Raw genomic sequence first — 22,601 nt, forward strand, 5'->3', positions numbered from 1 at the left:
AGAGGTAAAGTTGTTTTCTTTATAAAGGATGCTCTGCTGGTAAAAGACAAAGAGTTAAGGACTCCAAAATCCAAGGTATATTTTAAATTTTCTCCTTCCAGAATATTTACGTAAAACGTAGCTCTTGCGTCAGGATCTCTGCACTTAATGTTTCCTTTGCTTGGAAAGCCCCTTCTTCAGACATTTATAGATTCGATTCCTTGTATCTTTCAATCTACCTCCTCACAGAACCATTCCTCTAATCTCCAATATAAGAAGATCCCCACCTCCTGGCTCCGTATCCTCCACCTGCTTTATTTTTTCCATAACACAGTAACAATCCATATATTGTGTAATCACTCATTTATTTGTTTGCCAGTGCACCCACCACTAGAATTTGAACATCCTAAAAGCAAGTATTTTTGTCTCTGCTTTGCTGATGTATCCTCAGCAACCGGAACTGCCTGACATACAGGTGCTCAGTAAATATTTTTGAATGAACGGATGAAATAATTCCTCCCGTTAACATTCATCATAATTTCAGAGTACTCTATCTTCACTTGATAGGAGCTTTGATTTTGCTGTTCCATACCCTTACCACTTAGGAAAGATGAAAAGTAGACCCTTGAGTGGTCCTGTGTTCTAGGAATAAAATAGAGCTTTTGCACGGTTGCAAGGAATTCTTGTTTATTTTTTGTGTACATTTACAAATAAGGATTTTTCTTAAGTTGGTAATGGGTTGTGTGAAAATAATAACTGTAGGCTTATTATAGCATTTGTTTGCTGCTTGACAAACTGCTAACCTCCCTGCTTGTGTAAGTTTGCATAGTAACACAGTTGGGACAAATCCAGCTCTTTCAACGTTGAGCCCAACTTTTGTAGGTCACCATCCGCCTTAGCTGTGAACTGAGGAATACCTTGGGAGTTTTCTTGCAGTTTTTAAGAACAGTAATCAGGAATATATCACAGACACTTGGAGGTTATCTAGATAGACTTTGATAATTTGTCTTATAGCATCCAATAAAAGTGGTTAATTTCTACTTAAAGATCTACTGTGATAGCTGCGTTTCTCATCATATTGCCCACAGCTGATCCTTTCTGTGAGTCACCAGGCTGGTAAGGAAGAATCTCTGGCAACAGTGTATCTATTAATATATAGCTTCTGTGTTTATCAGGTAAGTTTGGATACTTTCTGGAGTGAGGTATTCACAGCCTGCCATGAAAATTATTGCAACCTACTAAGTAACAACTGACCCATAATGAGACAGTCTGCAAGGTGTTGTGAAATTATTGTTTCCTAACCCCTGGACTAGTTCTGTGCGCCAGCATGCTATCATTATCTCCTCAGCCTCATATAATTTTCTCTAATTGCCCCCTACCTTCATTATTTATAAAACATTGTATCATTTAGTCATAAATTCTATAAAGATGTATGTATTAAACATCTGTAAGATGTAATCTGCCCTTAAGAGCCTAGAAGCTGGCTGGGCTTTTAAAGTATACACAAAAAGCTGGAGGGTGATGGCTGACAACATAAAAATGGTTTTTATTGAATGTTTATTCTGTACCAGGCACTTTCCATGAATTACCTTATTCTCATAAAAACCTTATGAGCAAGTGTGCCAAAGTCTTACTATCCTCATTTTTATAGCTGAGAAAATTGAGACTTAGAGAAATGATTTACTTAAGATCACAGTGCTGGTAAATGAACTCCAAACTGTTTGATGTTAGTATTCTCAATAATTCTGTATGTTATCTTGAGATTATGTAATTAAAAAGTATGCCGATTATGAGGATAAGAAAGGAAAGAGCACCATGAGCTGGAATAGTATAGACAACATTTTGAAGGACTGAGGTGGACCTTGAAAAATGGGCTGATTTGGAAGTCTTTTTGTGATTGGGTGTATCAAGTGGCAGGAGAGTGTGGTGTGGAGTGTTCTAAGTGAGGGAAGCAACTTGCATAGAAATGTGTGCATGTGAGTACATCTGGTGTGAGCCCTAGTGGAAAGGAAGCATTGGGAAGAATGTTTTCTCCTCATTTTCCTTAATTTTGAAGATTTTATTTCTGATGCCAGATACTTTGAAAATGGAGGTTTGATAGTAACAAAGGAAATTATTGGAGGAGGTAAGACTGTTGAGTAGAGAATAGAAATGAAGACAGAAAAGGAAAGCTTGAGGATGGAAAAGGAAGGACAAGCTTTGAAGAGTAAGAAATAAAAAAATTGCAAAATCCTTGACTATTTCAAATACTCCAAGTTATTAACAGTAAATTCTGTTATAGTTTATATAAAGGCCATCTTTTTAGACCCCCTTTGAGTTTACTCTAGGTAGACAAGTACTAAAAAAATAAAGAGCTTATGACTGACATAGTTAGTTTTTCTTCCTATTTCAGGAAATCCTGGATGAAATTTGGTAAAGTGGGTCCAATTGCCTGTGTACTTTACTTTGAAATAAAATCATCAGAAATTTACCTTGCTCAATAATTGTAGTCTGTTCATTTTATTATGGTAAAATATTCTGTACTCAAAATATATCTGAAATGCTTTAAATTGGCCCTTGATGGATATTGAGTAGAGAGAATTTATAAGCAGATACTTCTTTAGAGCTTTTGTTAGTGAACCAGGTATCAATTTAGGTTCAATCAGATAAAATGCTGCAATAGAGAAATCATTCTCACAGTTGATGTTTATGTTCTAGACTTTCTCTGCAGAGATAACATCTTGCTAATAAAACTATGTTCAATCCTAGAGATTGCCAGTGAGAATTTGCATATGCCTCTTCCTTAGAAAAACAAAAACCTCAGTAGTTATAAAATGCACTTGAGAAAACATTAGAAATTTTAAACTGAAAGCACGCATGATGATTCTTAGGAAGTCATTTGTTTGTTGTATTATAGTGGGAGAGGGAAAGCTTCCCTCCTACTCTCTTTGAACCTTTGTGGAAATGACTGACAATAAACAAATTAATAAGAGAAAAAGGGATATGATATGGTTTGGCTCTGTGTCCCCACCCAGATCTCACCTTGCATTGTAATAATCCCCATGCATCAAGGGTGACACCAAGTAGAGATAACTGAATCATGGGGGTGGTTTCCCCTATACTGTCCTCATGATAGTGAGTTCTCAAGAGATCTGATGGTTTTATAAGGGGTTTCCCCCTTGGCTTGTGCACTCATCCTTTTTGCTGCTGCCCTGTGAAGAAGTGCCTTCCACCATGATTGTTAGTTTCCTGAGGCCTCCCCAGCCATGCTGAACTGTGAGTCAATTAAACCTCTTTTCTTTATAAATTACCCAGGCTTGGGTATGTCTTTATTAGCAGTGTGAGAATGGGCTAATACAGAATACAAATATACTTAATGTGCATAAACACAGGAGCCATGTAAAATATGGGACTCAAAGAGGAGCCAGATAGTTGAGGCTTAAATACTCCAGTGGGGAGAGGGAAATGTTGAAGGGGGTGCTGTAGGCAATTTTTAGAGAGATAATACATGACTTTAGGGAAGATGAATGGACCTGGGAGGTAGAAATACTAGCTTGTAAATGATTTTCTTTGTAATTCGAGCCCAACAGGCAGAACAAAATCCCTTCAGGTATGGTTACATGCCTCAGTCTTCTTTCCTGGTACTAAAATTTCAAGGATAGGATGGAAGGCAATTATGTTCTCTTTGGTGGGCCAGGTCTTAAGGCAGCTAAAGGAATATTAGGCGTTAAATTTCACCCTGTTCTAGGGGTGGAGAGAAGGGAGTTCAGGAGAGATTAGAAAATCCTTGATTCTGAGATTATAGGTGTGCTGTGGCTCATGGCTATAATCCCAGCACTTTGGGAGGCTGAGGTGGGAGATCACTTGAGGCCAGGAGTTTGAGACCAGACTGGGTGACAAAGCGAGACTCTGACCTCAAAAGAAAAAAAATAAAGAAGAAAGTCCTTGATTCTGAGGTAATTTATAAGGCCTTCCTATTATGGTTCGAAGCGTTCAGCATGCCAAAACACCATTCATTTTGCAGTGTTGTTTTTTAAGCCCCAACAGTATACACAGTAAATGTGTATGAACATGCTCCTTAATGTATGATGAGATTATATCCTGATAAACTTATTGTAAGTCAAAAATATTGTAAGTTAAAAATGCATTTAATACCTTATAAACCCATTGTAAAGTCAAGAAATTATAACTCAAACTGTTGTAAGTCAGGGACCATCTGTACTTTTTACTTCACAAATTTCAGTAATTTAGAGCTCACACAAATCCTTTGTCTTAAACGGACACTTTTCCAGATGTATGTAATTTATAGAATGTTTTATTATTATTTTTTCAATCCTGTTTCCCTGATTTTCTGGTGGCTCTCAGTACATTCACTAGTCTCTCTATGACTGTTTAACCCAGGCTTTTCTTGAGGTAGGCATTTTCTCATTCATGGCCTTCAGGCTTGTTTATTTTTTTTTTCTTGCCATTTGTTCCTCTTTTGATTCTTATAATCCTGTAATAACTTTATTGGTCCACAATTGAGCAAGCAATTAAGAACCTTCTTAAATGCGTACTTGAGTACTGTACGTGATAAGTATTGTATTCTGCCATTCCCATCTTTTTGTAATGCTCTACAGTTGTGTTTATTGAAAATATTCAAGGCTCTTTGCACCAGCCAGTTTTTCATCATCATTGTTTGCTGTGTGCATCCACTTGAAAACTTGCATATACTTTCCTTTGAAAGAACAAGAGTTGCAGTTTTACTGGATTGCAACTTCTTTGTTTCAGGATCTAATGATGTGTAAAAATATTGTTAGAAAAATCTATTGTGGTTTAATGCATTTGGGATAGTTAATTTTAAAAAGACCTATACCCTTTATTTATATAAGAACAGTAATATTGTACCTAATTTTTGGAACACTTCATGTGAATACATTTCTTCTGTGCTAGAGCATCAAGTCTTACTTTCAAATCTAATTTTATCTTTCTCTTCAGTATCCCTTTTTAAAATGGATTTTTAATAATGACTTTCTTAAATTGAAAGTTGAGTAATTGTACTGATGGCTTATTCTTACAAACTCCCTGCTGAAATTGGGATTTGAATGCCACTTTTACCATAAGAATAGTAAAAAGTTTAGTTAGTTGAATATGCACTTGGGATTTAGCTAATTTTTCATAATCATATTTTTCATATGTGAAAAAAATGAAGTAACTACTGAGTGTCTTTTTCTTTGGGTCTGCTTTTCTTGGACTCTTAAAAAAAAAAACAACCCAAATTGTAGACTATGAAATAGACTGTAAATTAGCTTGAAGTTTTCAATGTATTTCCCAAAGTCCAAATGTGTATTAGGTTGTTCATTGGCTTGTTTATATAGTCAAAAATAGCGTTTTAACTAGTGTAAATGTAAGTCTCAATTTTTAGTCAACTTTAAATATTTGCAGTGGGTGTAATTGCTAACAGTAGTTTGACAAATTGGATAAAGTTATCCTTTTACAGTTTTGTTGTCTGATGAATATTTGTTTGATGTGAAATAGAAGTAAAACATGTATGCCTGTATGCCTAAAATTTTGAAGATAAGTAGTAGAGGGGAAAAGAAATGGATTCATTTTAACTCTAGATGGCAGTTAAACACAACTAACAAAGACCAACTTTTTTGAAATAAAGAGAAAAATAGTAAAACAGACACACGTTCTGTTTTACTATCCAGTTAATTATATTCTCAAGATGATGTCTCAGATTGATATTACTAAATAGACATGTATAAGATGTAATTACGTACAAGTGAAATAAATAATGAAAGCCTGTAATTGCAATAATTTTTTTCACCTGGTAATATGGCATACACCCAATGCAATGGTTTATATTGCTAGTATTTTATTTTGTCACTTTTACTAACATTTAGTTCAGTGTAGTTTCGTTTTATGTACAATTATTTACCAGTATCAATTCAAACCATATGCCATTGGGAAAACTATTACACATTTAATGTTTTGAAATGTTTAAGTAGAAGCAAAGCTTATTTTCATGAAGTGTGTTCCATAAAAGTAGCCTCCAAAATCTGCCATAGATATCCATGCATGTACCTTTGAGATCGCATTTTTCTTTGCTTTGCAATAAAAATGTATTTTACATCTATTTAATTCACAATTTTAGCTTGTTGCTTTCAGGGATGCTAAAATTATGTTTCTGATAGTATTTATGAGGGAAAAGAAAAGCTTGTTTGATTATACTTTGTTCTCATCTCCTGGTCTCAGCTCGTTGTGTACTGTCATTTCTATAGACTTGTAGAGTGCAACTGTTTGTTGTTTGTGAACACATTGATGTGATATCTAGCAAATAGTACAAAAATGACTTACAGTGTATCTAAGGAGTCTCATCTGACTTGTCAGATAGCTTAAAAAAGGAAGGGATGTGATATGTTTTAAAAATGCTTTATTGTAGATTTTATATGAAATAACATAATCCTTTTGAGAGGACTAGTTGATTTGATTCTCATTTCCTATATATAGCAAGTTTTGCTCTGAGTGTCTGATTAGTAGATTAGCTCATAGATGGCAGCTGATTCCCTGGGTGAAGGGACTTGCTCGCCACTTTTGTAAGCCCTGTGAAGTTGTAAGAAATGTTGCTCTCACGCATAAAGGTGTGGAGGTGCAGGTCACCCTACTAGAAAGTAGGACCTTATTGGACACCTCAGATCTTGGAGTCTAGTGACTTATTGGACACCTCAGATCTAGATTCTAGTGAACATTTACTCCACAACCAACCCCATAGGCAAATACTTTGGGGTTGGTTGTGGAGTAAATGTTCACTTTGGGGTTTTTGCCTTTGGGGTTGGTTGTGGAGTAAATGTTCACTAGAATCTCCAAGAGTTCCTGTGCCTTTAGAATTATTTACCTATACTCCAAACTCTTCATGGCAGTTGTTGTTTCCTAATGGGTTCTTCATGGATGCTAGTGGAATATATTTAAGTTCGCAAAAGGATATACACTTTCTTTTCTTTTTAAAGCAACATAAAAAGTCCCATGTTATTCAAAAAGTAACATAAAAGAATTTATTTTTAGAGAAGCTTCTAGTAGAATTTTATAAGAACAAATAGAGTTGCTCACCTCCAAGATTGTTGCCTTGCAAGAATAAAAGGTGCTGGAGTTGCTGATTTTTTTTTTTTTTTTTTTTTTTTTTTTTTTTTTTGAGACGGAGCGTTGCACTGTCGCTCAGGCTGGAGTGCAGTGGCGCGATCTTGGCTCACTGCAAGCTCCGCCTCCCGTGTTCACGCCATTCTCCTGCCTCAGCCTCCCGAGTAGCGGGGACTACAGGCGCCCGCCACCTCTCCCGGCTAATTTTTTGGTATTTTTAGTAGAGACGGGGTTTCACCGTGTTAGCCAGGATGGTCTCTGTCTCCTGACCTCCTGATCCGCCCTCCTCGGCCTCCCAAAGTGCTGGGATTACAGGCTTGAGCCACCGCACCCAGCCTGGAGCTGCTGATTTTTGAGGTGAAGACAGAAACCTGGATTTTCATGTGAAATCATCTTCTCAGTGTTAGCAACTTATTCAAGTAAAAAACTACAAAGCAAAAAACTTAAAACATACCAGCAGACTGAGAGTTTGTAATCTTTAATGTATAGCACTCTCATTTTTTAGCTCATTTAAAAAATAACATGTATTGTAAAATTGATTGCTTAAAATCCTTTAGTTATTGGATACAATCCAGTGATTTTTGAGGTTATACTTTAGTTATTTTAAAATCAGATTTTAGAGTCTTTCTAAAATACTTATATTTTGTATCCACCATCAGTGTCTTGAGTAATATCTTTGGATATCTGATCCTATCCTTTACATTTTTCTTCCTAATTTCATGATCAAAGAATAAATTAAGTTTTGGGAGTATGTTGTTATAGGTACTGTGTGCTACCTACCTGGTGTCCAAACATGCAGGTACTAAAGAAACGTGATACCTTCATCTTTAGTTTTCTTTATCCTACATTTTGCCTTCTACAGTCTTCTCTATGGTCTTAGTGATTTTTTTAAAAACATAAATCGGAATTTGTAACTCCCCTCCTTAAACCCTATAGTGGCTTTCCATTTTCCTTACAATAAAATACACGCATGGCCTCTAAGGCCCTGCTTAATCAGATCCTGGCTTACCTCTCTAAACTCATTTCTTACAAGGTTCCCCTTTCTTCACTCTTACCTTGTTGATGTACACCAAGCTTAGTCCCGTTTCAAAGACTTTTTCACCTGATGTTCCCTTTGCCTGGAATATCTTCCGCAGAGCTTTATATATTCTTTGCTAGTCACTTCCTGAGTGAGGCTTTCCTGCCTACCCTGCCAAAATTCCTTTCACCATCATTTTCTGTCTTCTTACCTTGCTTTCTTTATTTGAAGTAATACTTAACCTCTGTCTGATATATATTTGCCTACTTGTTTGTCTTTCCTCTCACTGGCATATACATATATTTCATGAAGACAAGAACCTTGTCTATCTTGCTAATTGCTGTATCCTCAATACCTAGAAGAGAGCCTAGCCCTATTCAGCTGAACAGAAGTGTAAAATAAATAAATAAATAAAGTCTAGGTAACCACAGTGACACTGAATGGTAGAAGACAGACCTCAAATTGGAAAGGGCTGCAGAAGCAAACCTGTGAAGATACTGTAAGTATGATGCTGGTACCTCAATGCTGTACATTTGCCATAGTTACCCATCATGTAACCCATCTCACAATAGCTTTTTTCAGTTTTAGAAATTTGACTTTCTATATGATATAATTAAAAACTGGTATTTTAAACCTGCTTTCTAGAACTACATTCACATAAATGACTTACTAAATGCATAAAGTGTGATTTTTACGTGTGGACTACTATAATAATATGAAATGTATTAGAAAGTTATCCTTTCTGAATCAACATAGTGTTGACATTTGAAGGTCACAGTAAATCCTAGGGATATGTTTTAAATGATACAGTCATGCACTGCATAACAAAGTTTCTGTCAATGAGATGAGATTACTTCCCAGAAGATGGTCCCATAAGATTATAACACCATATTTTTACTGTACCTTTTTAATGTTTAGATATGTTTAGATACACACACACTTACTATTGTGTTACAGTTGTCTACAGTATTCAGTATGGTAACATTTTGTACAGGTTCATAACCCAGAAGCAATAGGCTATACCATATTGCCTAGGTATATAGTAGGCTATGCCATCTGGGTTTGTGTAAGTAACTCTGTGATGTTCACATAATAATGAAATTGCGTAACAATGAATTTCGCAGAACATATTCCCATCATTAATATAATGCATGACTGTACTTTGAATTGCTATCAGATAACTAAGGATTCTGAGAAATAAGATTAAATAATTATTTGTATGGTATTTGCTTTGCTTTATATATCTTTAGTATGAGTAAGTTCTTGGTAGAGAAGTAATTCACAGTAGACACAGCACAGAAAATATGTTATATAGTTAAAATATTTTAGCATTGCTGAAATATTTTTTTGAATAGTTTTTGTTATCAGTTTGTTTTGCATGTAAACATTTTATCTATGTGTGTGAGAAAATTCTCTACAAAAGATGATTTAGGGGTATGATGATGGAACATTCACTTATTTCATGTGCCCAAACAATTATTTATCTCTCAAAACTATATAACTTTATAGTTCAGATGAATTTCTGACAGCTGTGAATGCTTTCTAATTCCTTTTAAGATCACCACTTTTTATTGATATTTTAAAATACAGTCTGTTGAGACTACTTATGTGACTTTATGGGAAGGTTTGTGGAAAAAAAAGATTTATAGAAATTTACCTCTCTGCCAACTTTGCTGCATGTAAATATATCCCTATCAAATTTCTGCCTTCATCGGGTAAGGGTAGCGCACCCTTAAACAAAGTATATATGGGAAAAGAAATAAAAAAATCAGTAAACTTCATATCCCAGGCATAATAAAAATAACGCAGTTTATGCTGTAAGTAGAACTAGGGAGTTTGACTTTTACAACTGAAATGCGCTGAGCCCTTAGACTTATATTTGCTAGAGAGGCAGTATGTTGAATAGTCATCTTATCAAATGAGAACATGTAGATTCCAGCTCTAGATTTGCTACTGACAAAACTGTTTCATCTTTGGTAAGAACGGCAAAAATTACCTTCTTTCTCTACGTTACAGGATACTTGTGAGGGCCAAATGAGATAATGGATATGAAAGTGCTTCTGGAATTGAAAGACACTATAAAGTGTAAGATTTTCATTTTGGAGTGGCATTAACAGTAAACTAGATCTATTTTCTTAGACCGTATCACACGTAGTCTTCTTACTAAGGTGGTATAAAAACCTTATACATTGTTTAACTTAGTATGTGGATCTATCTTGTGGACTGGGTTTTCCTTGATAGCAAGACTGTGGTGTATTTTAGTCCTGATTTATTCTGTGAATTTCCAGCCCTTATGTTTTCAAAGATAATATTTTCTCTCATCTTTGTAATACTGTGAGCTGAAAAGACTGATAAGCTCTAAAGTTTACTTAGCAGGTGAATAAAGGTATTTGTACATTGATTTGACATGTAAATAATTTTTTTTTTTACAGTAAATCTTGCAATAGTGTTCTTAACTTTATTTATATTTTTTATTCAGCTTTGTTAACTGATTTTCCCATGTCTTTTATACTCAAAATTACTTGGTATCCATTTTTCATCCTGGAACTTACACAAATGAATTCTCAAAAGTCATTGACAAGTAAATAATTTAAACTTAATTTTAAAACGTTTTAAACTCACAGAGCAAAGCTTCCCAGAAGAGTAGAATTAACGGATCTGTTGGATTTTGAGGTAAATTTTGAAAGCACTAAATTATAATACTATTTTATCTCCACATGTATGAAACAGAATTTCATTATTTTTTACCTATTGCTTAAAAGAGAGCTGTACTATTTGGATTTAAATTTCATGTTCTTAGGGACACTTTTAAGTAGAGTGACCGTATTTAAAGCTGTACAAGAAGATTCTGATCTTTGAGAAGCAGTGTTTTCAAGGAAAATGTAAAAAAACTGTACTGACTCAAATGGTCTGTTTTATAGTCTTTATTTTTTTTAAATTTTACTTTAGGTTCTGGGATACATGTGCTGAGTGTGCAGGTTTGTTACATAGGTATACATGTGCCATGGTGGTTTGCTGCACCTGTCAACACATCATCTGGGTTTTAAGCCCCGCATGCATTAGGTATTTGTCCTAATGCTCTCCCTCCCATTTCCTCCCACCCCCCGACACCCCATTGTGTGATATTCCGTTCCCTGTGTCCATGTGTTCTCATTGTTCAGCTCCCACTTATGAGTGAGAACATGCGGTGTTTGGTTTTCTGCTCCTGTGTTAGTTTGCTGAGGATGATGGTTTCCAGCTTCATCCATGTCCCTGCAAAGGACATTAACTCATTTTTTATGGCTGCATAATATTCCATGGTGTATATGTGCCACGTTTTCTTTATCCAGTCTATCATTGATGGGCATTTGGGTTGGTTCCAAGTCTTTGCTATTGTAAATAGTGTTGCAATAAGCATACGTGTGCATGTCTTTATAGTAGAATGATTTATAATCCTTTGCTCATATACCCAGTAGTGGGATTGCTGGGTCAAATGGTATTTCTGGTTCTAGATTCTTGAGGAATCGCCACACTGTCTTCCACAATGGTTGAATTAATTTACACTCCCACCAACAGTGTAAAAGCGTTCCTGTTTCTCTGCATCCTCCAGCATCCGTTTTTTCCAGACTTCTTTTTTTTTTTTTGAGATGGAGTCTCGTTCTGTCGCCCAGGCTGGAGTGCAGTGGCACGATCTTGGCTCACTGAAAGCCCCGCCTCCCGGGTTCACGCCATTCTCCTGCCTCAGCCTCCCAAGTAGCTGGAACTACAGGCAATCCGCCCGTCTCGGCCTCCCAAAGTGCTGGGATTACAGGCGTGAGCCACCGCTCCTGGCGTTTCCGATCTTCTTAATGATCACATTCTAACTGGCATGAGATGGTATCTTATTGTGGTTTTGATTTGCATTTCTTTAATGGCCAGTAATGATGAACTTTTTTTCATATGTTTGTTGGCCGCATAAATGCCTTCTTTTGAGAAGTGTCTGTTCATATCCTTTGCCCAGTTTTTGATGGGGTTGTTTTTTTCTTGTAAATTTGTTTAAGTTCATTGTAGATTCTGGATAGTAAACCTTTGTCAGATGGATAGATTGCAAAAATTTTCTCTCATTCTGTAGGTTACCTGTTCACTTTGATGATGCTTTCTTTTGCTGTGCAGAAGCTCTTTAGTTTAATTAGACCCCATTCGTCAATTGTGGCTTTTGTTGCCATTGCTTTTGGTGTTTTAGTCATGAAGTCTTTGCCCATGCCTATGTCCTAAATGGTGTTGCCTAGGGTTTCTTCTAGGGTTTTTATGGTTTTAGGTTTTAAGTCTTTAATTCATCTTGAGTTGTTTTTTGTATAAGGTGTAAGGAAGGGATCCAGTTTCTGTTTTCTGCATATGGCTAGCCAGTTTCCCAGCACCATTTATTAAATAGGGAATCCTTTCCCCATTGCTTGTTTTTGTCAGGTTTGTCAAAGATCAAATGGTTGTAGATGTGTGGTGTTATTTCTGAGGCCTCTGTTCTGTTCCATTTGTCTATATATCTGTTTTGGTACCAGTACCCTGCTGTTTTGGTTACTGTAGCCTTGTAGTATAGTTTGAAGTCAGGTAGCGTAATGCTTCCAGCTTTGTTCTTCTTTCTTAGGATTGTCTTGGCTATACAGGCTCTTTTTTGGTTCCATATGAAATTTAAAGTAGTTTCTTCTAGCTCTGTGAAGAATGTCAGTGGTAGCTTGATGGGAATAACATTGAATCTATAAATTACTCTGGGCAGTATGGCCATTTTCACGATACTGATTCTTCCTATCCATGAGCATGAAATTTTTTTTTTCTATTTGTTTGTGTCCTCTTATTTCCTTGAGCAGTGGTTTCTAGTTCTCCTTGAAGAGGTCCTTCACATCCCTTGTAAGTTGTATTCCTAGGTATTTTATTTTCTTTGTAACAATTGTGAATGGGAATTCACTCATGATTTGGCTCTCTGCTTGTCTATTATTGGTGTATAGGAATGCTTGTGATTTTTGCACATTGTGAGACTTTGCTGAAGTTGTTTATAGTCTTTCTTTGACAGTAACATTATTGCTATATCTTCCTTGGTTGTCACCTTCAGGCAAAGTCAAGTCCAAACTCTTTAGGTTGATATTTAAGGCCTTCCATGGTATAAACTTTATCTTGCTTTTCCAACTTCATCTTATTTATTAAGACAAAAAGTTTTGTTTATGCAAGTCTTTCTCCAACATTCAAATGAATAGAATGTCCTTCATTACCTGTTTTTTCACTCAAGAGTTATCTGTTTTCTAAGGTCCAGCTGAAGTATCACATCCTTCATGAAGCTTTACCTCTGAACTCCTGTGGCACTCATGTATGTTAATAATACTAATCTATTTCTAATTTATGTAATACTAATCTGTTTGGAACCTAATGATAAATTGTCATGTAGTGTTATTTAACTTTTCAGGTCTGTATATATTTTATGTTATTTATTTTTGAGACAGAGTCTCGATCTGTCACCCAGGCTGGAGTGCAGTGGTGTGATCTCTGTTCATTGCAACCTTCACCTCCTGGGTTTAAGCAAATCTCATGCCTCAGCCTCCCAAGTAGCTGGGACTACAGGTGTGTGCCACCACACCTGGCTAATTTTTGTATTTTTAGTAGAGATGGGGTTTTGCCATGTTGGCCAGGGTGGTTTCGAATTCCTGGCCTCAAGTGATCTACTCACCTCAGCCTCCCAAAGTGCTGGGGTTACAGGCATGAGCCACCACGCCCAGCCAAGGTCTTTATACACTGTGTGTGTGTGTGTGTATGTGTATGTGTGTATGTTTGTATAGAGACTACATATTATTTAACATTGTTCCTATCTTCTACAGGGCTTGGAATATGTAGAGATAGGTATATAAAATATGTTCAGTAAATGTTAACGTGGTTGTAATAGTTACCTTCCCAACTATTGTAGTTCTTGGTTGGAAGACTGCTTTAACATTTAAAGATGGGGTGACCCCAATCCATTCCTAGAAACTAAGGCATGGACTCTTAGCATAAGATTTCTGTCTCTGAAGAACAGTACTCTTATTTTAGAAAAACTTAAAGTGTTTACAAGATTATTTAGGAAAGTGAACAATATTTACTCATTATATATTCTCTTTATATAGGTCTCAATTATTGAAGGCCTTCACCTCACATAGTCATAATTAGGAAGTCACCATCCCTGTCAACTTATAATGCTAAAAGAATACCACCCCATCCCAAGGCTTTTTGGGAGTGTTGGGCATTTTGTCTTTAGTAGTGGTTTCATATCTCATGTCCTTATTCACCCATCACCTTTTGTTTCTCAGAGACAACTCCTGCATAGCAAGATGAAGAATAGACTTGGGATAATTTGTCATAGCAGGAGTATAAAACCAAGTGGTTCATCTTACTAAAAATAGTTACAGGTTAACAAGTCAGAAATAGTTTCAAGGAGAAGGTCATCATCTGAGCATTGGAGTGAAGGGGATAGCATTTCAAGTGAGGGGTGTGACAGGTAAACACCTCAGTATAGGAATGAAACAGTATGTGAATCAACGAATAGATTGGACTTGGCTAGAAAATGAGTGTGAGTTGAAGAAAGGAGGAAATGCAAAGTTGTATAAATGGTACTAGTAAAGAGAGGAATGTTGATATTAAAGAACTATTGAATGCTCTAAGCAGGATTGACACGATTAAATTAGTTTTTAAGGGAGATTAACAGAACTTTTTATTTGCATTTAAAAAATGTTTTTCAAATGCATCCATTAAACATATTGGCTTTTATCCCTTTTGCTCTATATCTCATGTGGCTTACAAATAGCCTGCACGATGCAAACTCAACAATGTACTTTAGTTTCTTCACTCTGTGCCAAAGTGTTTTTTGAAGCACACTGGTTATTCCCTAAAGTGGCTTTAGTCTTGTCTTTTTTATTTGTTTTCCTGCTTCCATAATGTAGATGTGAATCTGAGTGTTTGTTTCTGTCTTCATTTGAGCTTTATTAACAAAGCAACATAAGCATTCCTTCTGCTAATTCTAGCTCAGTACATAGGGATTGTGCTGATTGCCTAAGCTTTATCCTAAATAAATACCTTAATGACAACTAATTAGGCTATCATTAAACCATATTTGTGGAACATCACCTTGAGTACAAAAATATATCTACTCAAGTATTGACTTTCATTTGGAAAACAAAAATAGTCTGTAAGAATATGGCTGTAAATAGAAAACATTTTTACCTGTTCACACAAATCATTTGGAAGAATAACCTCCTATTCACTGGGTATAGTATTCTCAGTTGATAGAATTTAACACAAATATGTCGCTCTGTTGTCTTCTGGCGTGCATGGTTTATGACAAGAAGATAAGTTCTTATTTACTTTTAGATAATGTGTTTTTTAAACTGTGGCTGTGTTCAAGATTTTTTTTTTGTCTTTGATTTTTACAATTTGATTATAATATGCCTACATGTGATTTTTTTGGGGGGTAGGAGGGGTAGTCATCCTGCTTGGTGTTCTCTAATATCCTTGGATCTGTGGCTTGATGTCACGAATACAGGAAAACCTAAGTCATCATTTCCTCAAGAATTTCTTCTGTCTCCTTATCTCTTTCTTCTCCAGTTATACAATATGTACATCATTTGATATTATTCCACGGTGTTTGGATTCTTTACACTGTTTTCTTTCTTTTCCTCTCTTTTTTTTATTTTGGGTTATACATATTGACCTGTCTTCAAGTTCACTGATTCTAATAAGTGTATTACATTGTGGTTTCATTTTGCATTTACTTAATGACTAAAGATATTGAGTATATTTTTATGTGTTACCTGCCAGCTATGTATCTTTGATGAAGTATCTGTTCAGCTATTTTTCCTGTGTTAAAAAATTGAATTGTTTCCTCTTATTAAATGGCAGGTGGATTTTTAGTTTGATTACCTGAGTAGATGTTACTACTGTTAGAAGACTAGGGGAAGAACAGGTTAGGGGCAAAATTCCAGTTCTGCTTTTGTCATGTTAAGTTTGGGATGCTGATTAGATATACAAATGGAGATGATAAATGTTCAGCTGGATATAAATTTGGAGTTCAGGGCATAGGTTTGGACAAGATATTTGGGAGTCATTGGCATATAGAAAGTACATAATTCCATGGATCTGGATGGAATTACCTTAAGGTCTACTTCAACAGAAGCTTGGGGCATGCCAGCGTTTAGATGTAAATCCAATAATAATGGAGATTTGAAAAGTAGCAAATATTGAGGTAGTGAAAAATCCCATCAAACTTTTTGAGTAATTTTCACTCTGCAAAAGCACCTAAGGGAGTTGCATTTTTTGGACCCCAGGTTGTTCTTAGCATGTTCCTAACCAGTAAGATAAGAGAAACATTAGAGAAATATTACAAGAAAATCTCAGAAAAGAACTGCTAACCATGTTGGAATGTTCTGACACAAAATCCAGTTCACATATTCTTAAGCAATGTGTCTTAAGCAAAAGTTATCTTAATAACGAATATTAATGATAAATTCTGTTTAAGTTCTCATGATTGTCCATCCTTCCATGGAAAATGTTTCATATCTAATAATCTATTATAAGAGCCAATCCCATATAGCTATTTTTAAGTGGTCAATTTTGAAACATTGTCAGGATTCCTGAGTCATGAAAATGTTAAATATTGGCATATAATTGTAAATCTACTGTTTAAACACCAAGTGTTAAAAGAAAAATAATCATAACTTATTTAATAAGTCAATAGTGTTGACAGAAGGAACAGATAATATTATGTATGTAGTGAGATACTTTCACCATATAAATACCAAAACATGAAGTGCCTGTAATTTATGGCTACTTCTTCATAATACAATAATGAATGTCTAATGAGGCCAGGTAAGGCTAGGTTAAGGGATGATGATGATTGTGATAATGACAGTGATCTACTGAAAGTAGCGAGAGATATAGGAGATAAAAATTGGCTGAGGAGAAAGAAATTATCATTGTTTGTATTGCCTTATAGAGTTTTGGGGCAGGGAGAGAGCACTGCTGCTAGTGACGGAAATAACATTCACCATTTTCATAGTATTGTGCAGTGTTCTGTGCCTGGTCCTTGACATTAACAAATATTATTAAGCCTTCTGTTGCACTTTTCTGAAATTATGGAGCTTTTTTTTTTTTTTTTTGGGAAAAAAAAAAAAACCCACAAAACTTTCCTAGAAGGCACAGAGTGACTTAAATGGTTAGAAGAGAAATATTCAAGCTTTGGGGCATCATGTATATTTATCCATTCCCTGCTTCTGCCACTCTTGTTTCTGGACAGTAGGACGTATGTGTTGCTTTCACTACCTACCTTCAGCCCCATTCACCTCTCTTGGATCTTACTTGGCTTTGTTTTGTTTTGTATTGAGACGGAGTCTCACTTTGTCACCAGGGCTGGAGTACAGTGGCATGATCTTGGCTCACTGCAAACTCCTCCTCCCGGGGTCAAGTGTCTCCTGCCTCAGCCTCGTGAGTAGCTGGGATTATAGGTGTGTGCCACCACGTCCAGCTAATTTTTGTATTTTTAGTAGAGACAGAGTTTCACCATGTTGGCCACGCTGGTCTCAAACTCCTGACCTCAAATGATCCGCCCACCTCGGCCTCCCAAAGTGCTGGGATTGCAGGCATGAGCCACCATGCCCGGCCTTTATTTGACTTTGTGAACTTCTTCATTAGTGACAGAAATTTCTCAGTATTTCTATTTAACTGGGCAAGCTTAGGTAGGTTGACTCATTATTGATAGAAGGTCTGCCAAGCAATTAAATAAAGCAGGGTTATGTGATACTTAAAATGGCTAGTATTAATTGAGTACTTAACTATCTACTATCCCAAGATCTTTGCATGCATCATCTCATTTACTCCTCAGAGCAGTCTAGGAGGTAAACATTAGTTTCTGTATTTTAGATGAAGAAAATGGCACTTAGGAAGGTGAAGTAACTTGCCTCATAACACCGTAAGTGGCAGAATTGACCCAGTAGTCCTCATCCTTGAATATTTTTTACGGTATGGAAAAATGTTTTCTGAGTTATAGTAACTAATATAGAATAAACAGAATTTTGTCAGCATACTATGTAATAGTGTCTGTGATTACAGGTTTTACTTGTTTGCTCACATTGGTGCACAATAGTCTTTTTTATTCTTTCCCTAAAAACCATCTCTACTATAGTGCCAACTAAATATTTTGGAATAAATTGAAGAACTAATTTTTTTAAGACTAAATTATCATCTTTGTCTCAACTAACTTGAAATGCCTCTGCCAACAACTTTACTTTCTATATAGAGTATAACTAACATGTGGTCTGTAGTAGACATGCAGGAAATGCTTATGGAATGGATCCTAACATAGTGCTAAAGATGTCTCTGGTTTAGAATGCTCTCCTAAGCTTTGCAAGGCCCACTGGATATTGCTGCAAAGCCTGCCTTTACACCCTGCAAGTGTAGGGTGTGGGAAAGGGAAAATAGTTTATAGGCCAGTAACTACAAGTCAAATGATTTGAAATTACCACAAATTAGATAAAGTTAATTTCTTCTTTTCAACTTTTGAGCAACATAATTGTTATATTCAGATAAACTGCTGGTGTAATTATCCTTCTCTGCCAAACTTCATAATCACAAAAGCCAATTTTAACTTGCTAGTAACCAACTTCTGGTTCCCATCTTCTAGTGCCTTTATGTGATTTTACTAACATAGGCAGGAATTTAAAGCCATTGTCTTCAATCCTGTCTCTGAATCCAGGCATGGTCAGTAGTGATTTGTTTCTAAATCTCAAAGTTCCACAATTAGCTGTTTAAAAATAGAGTTTTGGACCAGTAGCTTTTTGTATTCTGGTTTATTTCTGCCATTTGTAGTAGCATAAATGAAGCTTCCTTGTCTAGGGTTATGTCCTGGGCAGTAAAAACCATGGAGTAGAAAATTGATTTTTTAAAATGATTTTGAATAGTCGTAACTGCTGCTTAATGGAATCATCTTGGGTGAACTTAGAGGTAGTTAGTAATGTGTGCTGCGTGCTGGTTGTCTAGGATTTTCATGATGAAAGACTTAGAGATAGTTCTACTGCCACTCTTGGTTGGTGGTTTACTAGCCTGAGATGCAAGATGGTGTCATAATTCTTATAGGATATCTCAGAGGCAACTGCTCACAGGATCCAGGCAGGTTAATTAAATGACCGATGATGGCTAGACATAAGGTGATAGGGAGCAATGTAGACTTTGGTGAACTGGAGAGCATATATTCCACCTAAGTGTGAAAACTGCTGTTCATTTCCATCTTGTTACTGTCATGGGAGAGTGTGAGCCTGTTACAACACCCAAATTTTTTAAAGGAGCTTGAAACCTGAATCTTAATGCAAAAGTTTTCATTTTTTAAATATTGGTAACTAATACAAATTTTAAAATTATGAGCCAAATACAATGTATCTGTGGACTGAATGCAATCTACAAGCCATCAATTTGTGGACCTCTGGTGTATCCTATGATATAGGGTAGTAGTTTCCCCATGGGTATAATTTGAGGAAGACTAGGATTATATCCTAAGAGATTTCATTCTTTTGTGCTAGAGTCATTCTTCCCCATACTCTTCACACACAGTTTCTTAAATTCCTCATGACTTAACGAGAGTGAAGTATCAGCTCTTATCTCTATGGGAAGAAAAACTGGGGCCTTGGGTAGGAAGAGTTGAGCACCCGATGTGGAGCCACTAAAAGTTAAGACAGAATGGTAGGCCAAAGCTGCCAAGTTTGGGACTTGTATACCTGTTTGGAAACGTCAAAAGTCCTTGTTAAGTAGAAGCAATTGTACTGATCCTACACATACAGATTTTTCAGAAGTCTTACCAGGATATATCCTTCATCCTACATAGTAAGTATTAAGAGAGCTGTTACAAATCTAGTTGATACACTAGAGAAAATAGTAATTCTGTTCACAACTTAGCAGCAGAGTCATAAACCGAATAAAGTTTGATTCCTTAGATAAGCAGGTAAAAATGTCATTGTTTACTCTTTAAAGGAGAAAGAACATTGATAAATCAACCCAGCAAAGACCATTCTTTTTGGTTTGCTGCCTGTGTAAAGATGACTACCAATGTTCATTTTACTACCATGAAAACTTAGACCAGAGGGTTGGTGGGTATTAATGTGATCTGTTAAGGGAGACTAGTAACCTGATTTTATTGGATAGAGACATTTTCATAGAAATGCTCAACACTACTGAATACATCAAAAACCATACTTTATTTTATGTATAGCAATACAATTTACATATTAAATAACACTATAATAGAATGATTTGATATAGTTTAAACAGAAGAAAAAGGGAAAATTTTCAGGTTACAAAATCCCTCCCCCTGAACAAATATTAAAAACAACAACAACAACAACAAAAAAAAACAAAAAAAACCACTTTTTCCAAATGGGTCAATGTGACGAATGTATTCAGTGACTAATTATGTCTAATTCCTATTGCACAAATGGTCAATGGAATTAAAAAGAAAACCCAACTTTCACAATCACTGCCTCAAAGAAATAACACATGTTGGATTCTTTTGGAATGTAAAGATGGTTTCTGCTACTTCAATACACAGAAAGTTGAATTCACATATCCACCACAAAAAGGAAAAAAAAAAAAAACTATGACGGAGGTGAAACTAGAAAAAAATTAGCTTTATATGAAAATATAAAATTCTATGATTATATACCATAGATACAAAGTTCCCAGAAGATGCTTACCCAAGCAACAAAATATTTACAGTTTTAATGATTTTTAGCTATTTCAAAATGAAGTGAAAGAAACATGAGTCAACATGAAGGCAGAATTCTTTAGAAACAATGGCTGCTTGCTAGTTTCAAATGTCCTAACAAAAAAGGAGTCACTACCCCAAATGTTGGAGAGTTGCGACATTTTATAAAATTGACTGTCTCCTTTTCTGGAGATGTTTATTTCTTAAAACTCAAGATATTTTTCTTGAAATTAATTATCCTCTGTAGAAAATGCTTCCCTTCGCAAATATTTAACAAAAATACTAAAAAGAGTTTAACAGCTAAGACAAAGTAGAGGCCAAATATCATTATTACAATTCCTTCCTATTTGTAGCATGCCTTCTTTCAAGAGATAAGTAAAGCCAGGATTGTGTGTTAAATGGCAACTAAGGGAAAGCGCAAAGGATTAAGTGAAATTACATCTGTTAAAAAAAAAAAAAAAGCAGGCATTTTCCCTTCATATAAAAATTCACTGGCACCATTTGAACATAAACTTTAGAACATAGGAGTTGAAAATGCATTTCCAGTATAACCGCTAAATTCTTAAGACAAAACTACATTTTGATTCTTAAATTATGATGAGTTGGGTTTTTTTTTTTAATTTTTGCTTAGAATTAGTAATATGTATCTTTGGTAAATTGGTATCTATATTTTAATTTTAAATACAGTATATATGCATTTAAGAAAAATTCGTAACAAGGCTGTTGTGCTGTGTCATTATAAAATAACTATTTACTGATTTCAATATGTCACTCTGGGCTAAAAACTCCAGCAACCAGAACTTGAACACCATAACCCTTCTTTGGCCTTGCTGGACTCTTCTACTTGAATAGACTAAAAACTCTAAAGGCATAAAAATTAGGATGACCAATTAGCTAATTTTATTCTTTTTGAAATTCAGAAATTAACTTTTTTCATATTAAAGAAGATATCTTGGCTATCGCATGTAAGAAAGAGTTCTCCTGATGGCAACGTGTCTTTTCTTTGATGTCCAGCACAGCCATTTGGTCTGATCATTGCAATTTATTTTTATATGATGTGTGCATTTTGCTTACCTAGAGCTAAATTCATATACACAAACAGCTTATTTTATAAAGTAGCACACATTAATTTGCAATAGCTATTTCCTTTCCCCTGAGTGCAAGTGTTAATAACCTTGTTATGTATGTAAGCAATGTGCTTATGTCTCAAAGAAAACCCTGTCTTTGAAACTCTGCCTCTGGAAAGATGCAAGCTATGTTTTTGCCAATAACACATGAATAATAATAGTGAGGATCTTGCAGGGATGTCTGCAAGGACATCCCTGTCTCTTGCAGGGATGAGGACCTGCTAAATATAACTGTCCTCATCGAAGTGTGTGTGGACCACTTTGGCAAGATGGGCAAGTAGGAACTGCTTATAATGCAGTGGGTCAGGATATGGAGACTTTGGTTCAAGCTTGCTGGAGACACACAGATTGCTCACAGGGAACTTCTAAACTCTTTTGTTGTTTCTATCCTATTTACTAGCTGTTTTATTGTGATTCTGAAACCACTGTAAGAGATAGCCACAGAATTGCATTGGAGGGTCTGCCTTTCCATGAATTGAGCCCTCTATAAATAGCACAGGGGGGAATACTTGCTCTTTGTCTTTGAACCAATGTTTACTTTTATTAAAAAAATCACTGAGAAAGGGACCATGTACCCTAACTTGAACATTATTTTTGAACATCAAGCCCACTTTGCCATCTACTAAAAAGAGTTAACACATATCAATACTCTATGCAACTAAAATAA

The 22,601-nt window shown here is 35.6% G+C and overlaps 1 long non-coding RNA gene across 1 annotated transcript in view; it reads left to right on the plus strand.

Moving 5' to 3' along the window:
* The first annotated feature begins 1,130 nt into the window (after nt 1-1,130).
* LOC105552650 overlaps nt 1,131-22,601 on the plus strand; it is a 55,095-nt gene continuing 33,624 nt past the window's right edge. Inside the window, exon 1 of the long non-coding RNA XR_001008049.1 lies at nt 1,131-1,154. This is a non-coding gene — a long non-coding RNA (uncharacterized LOC105552650). The remainder of the gene's footprint in view (nt 1,155-22,601) is intronic.

This window comes from Mandrillus leucophaeus, unplaced genomic scaffold (genome assembly GCF_000951045.1).
Source record: "Mandrillus leucophaeus isolate KB7577 unplaced genomic scaffold, Mleu.le_1.0 Scaffold57, whole genome shotgun sequence".
NCBI classification, from domain to species: Eukaryota; Metazoa; Chordata; class Mammalia; order Primates; family Cercopithecidae; genus Mandrillus; species Mandrillus leucophaeus.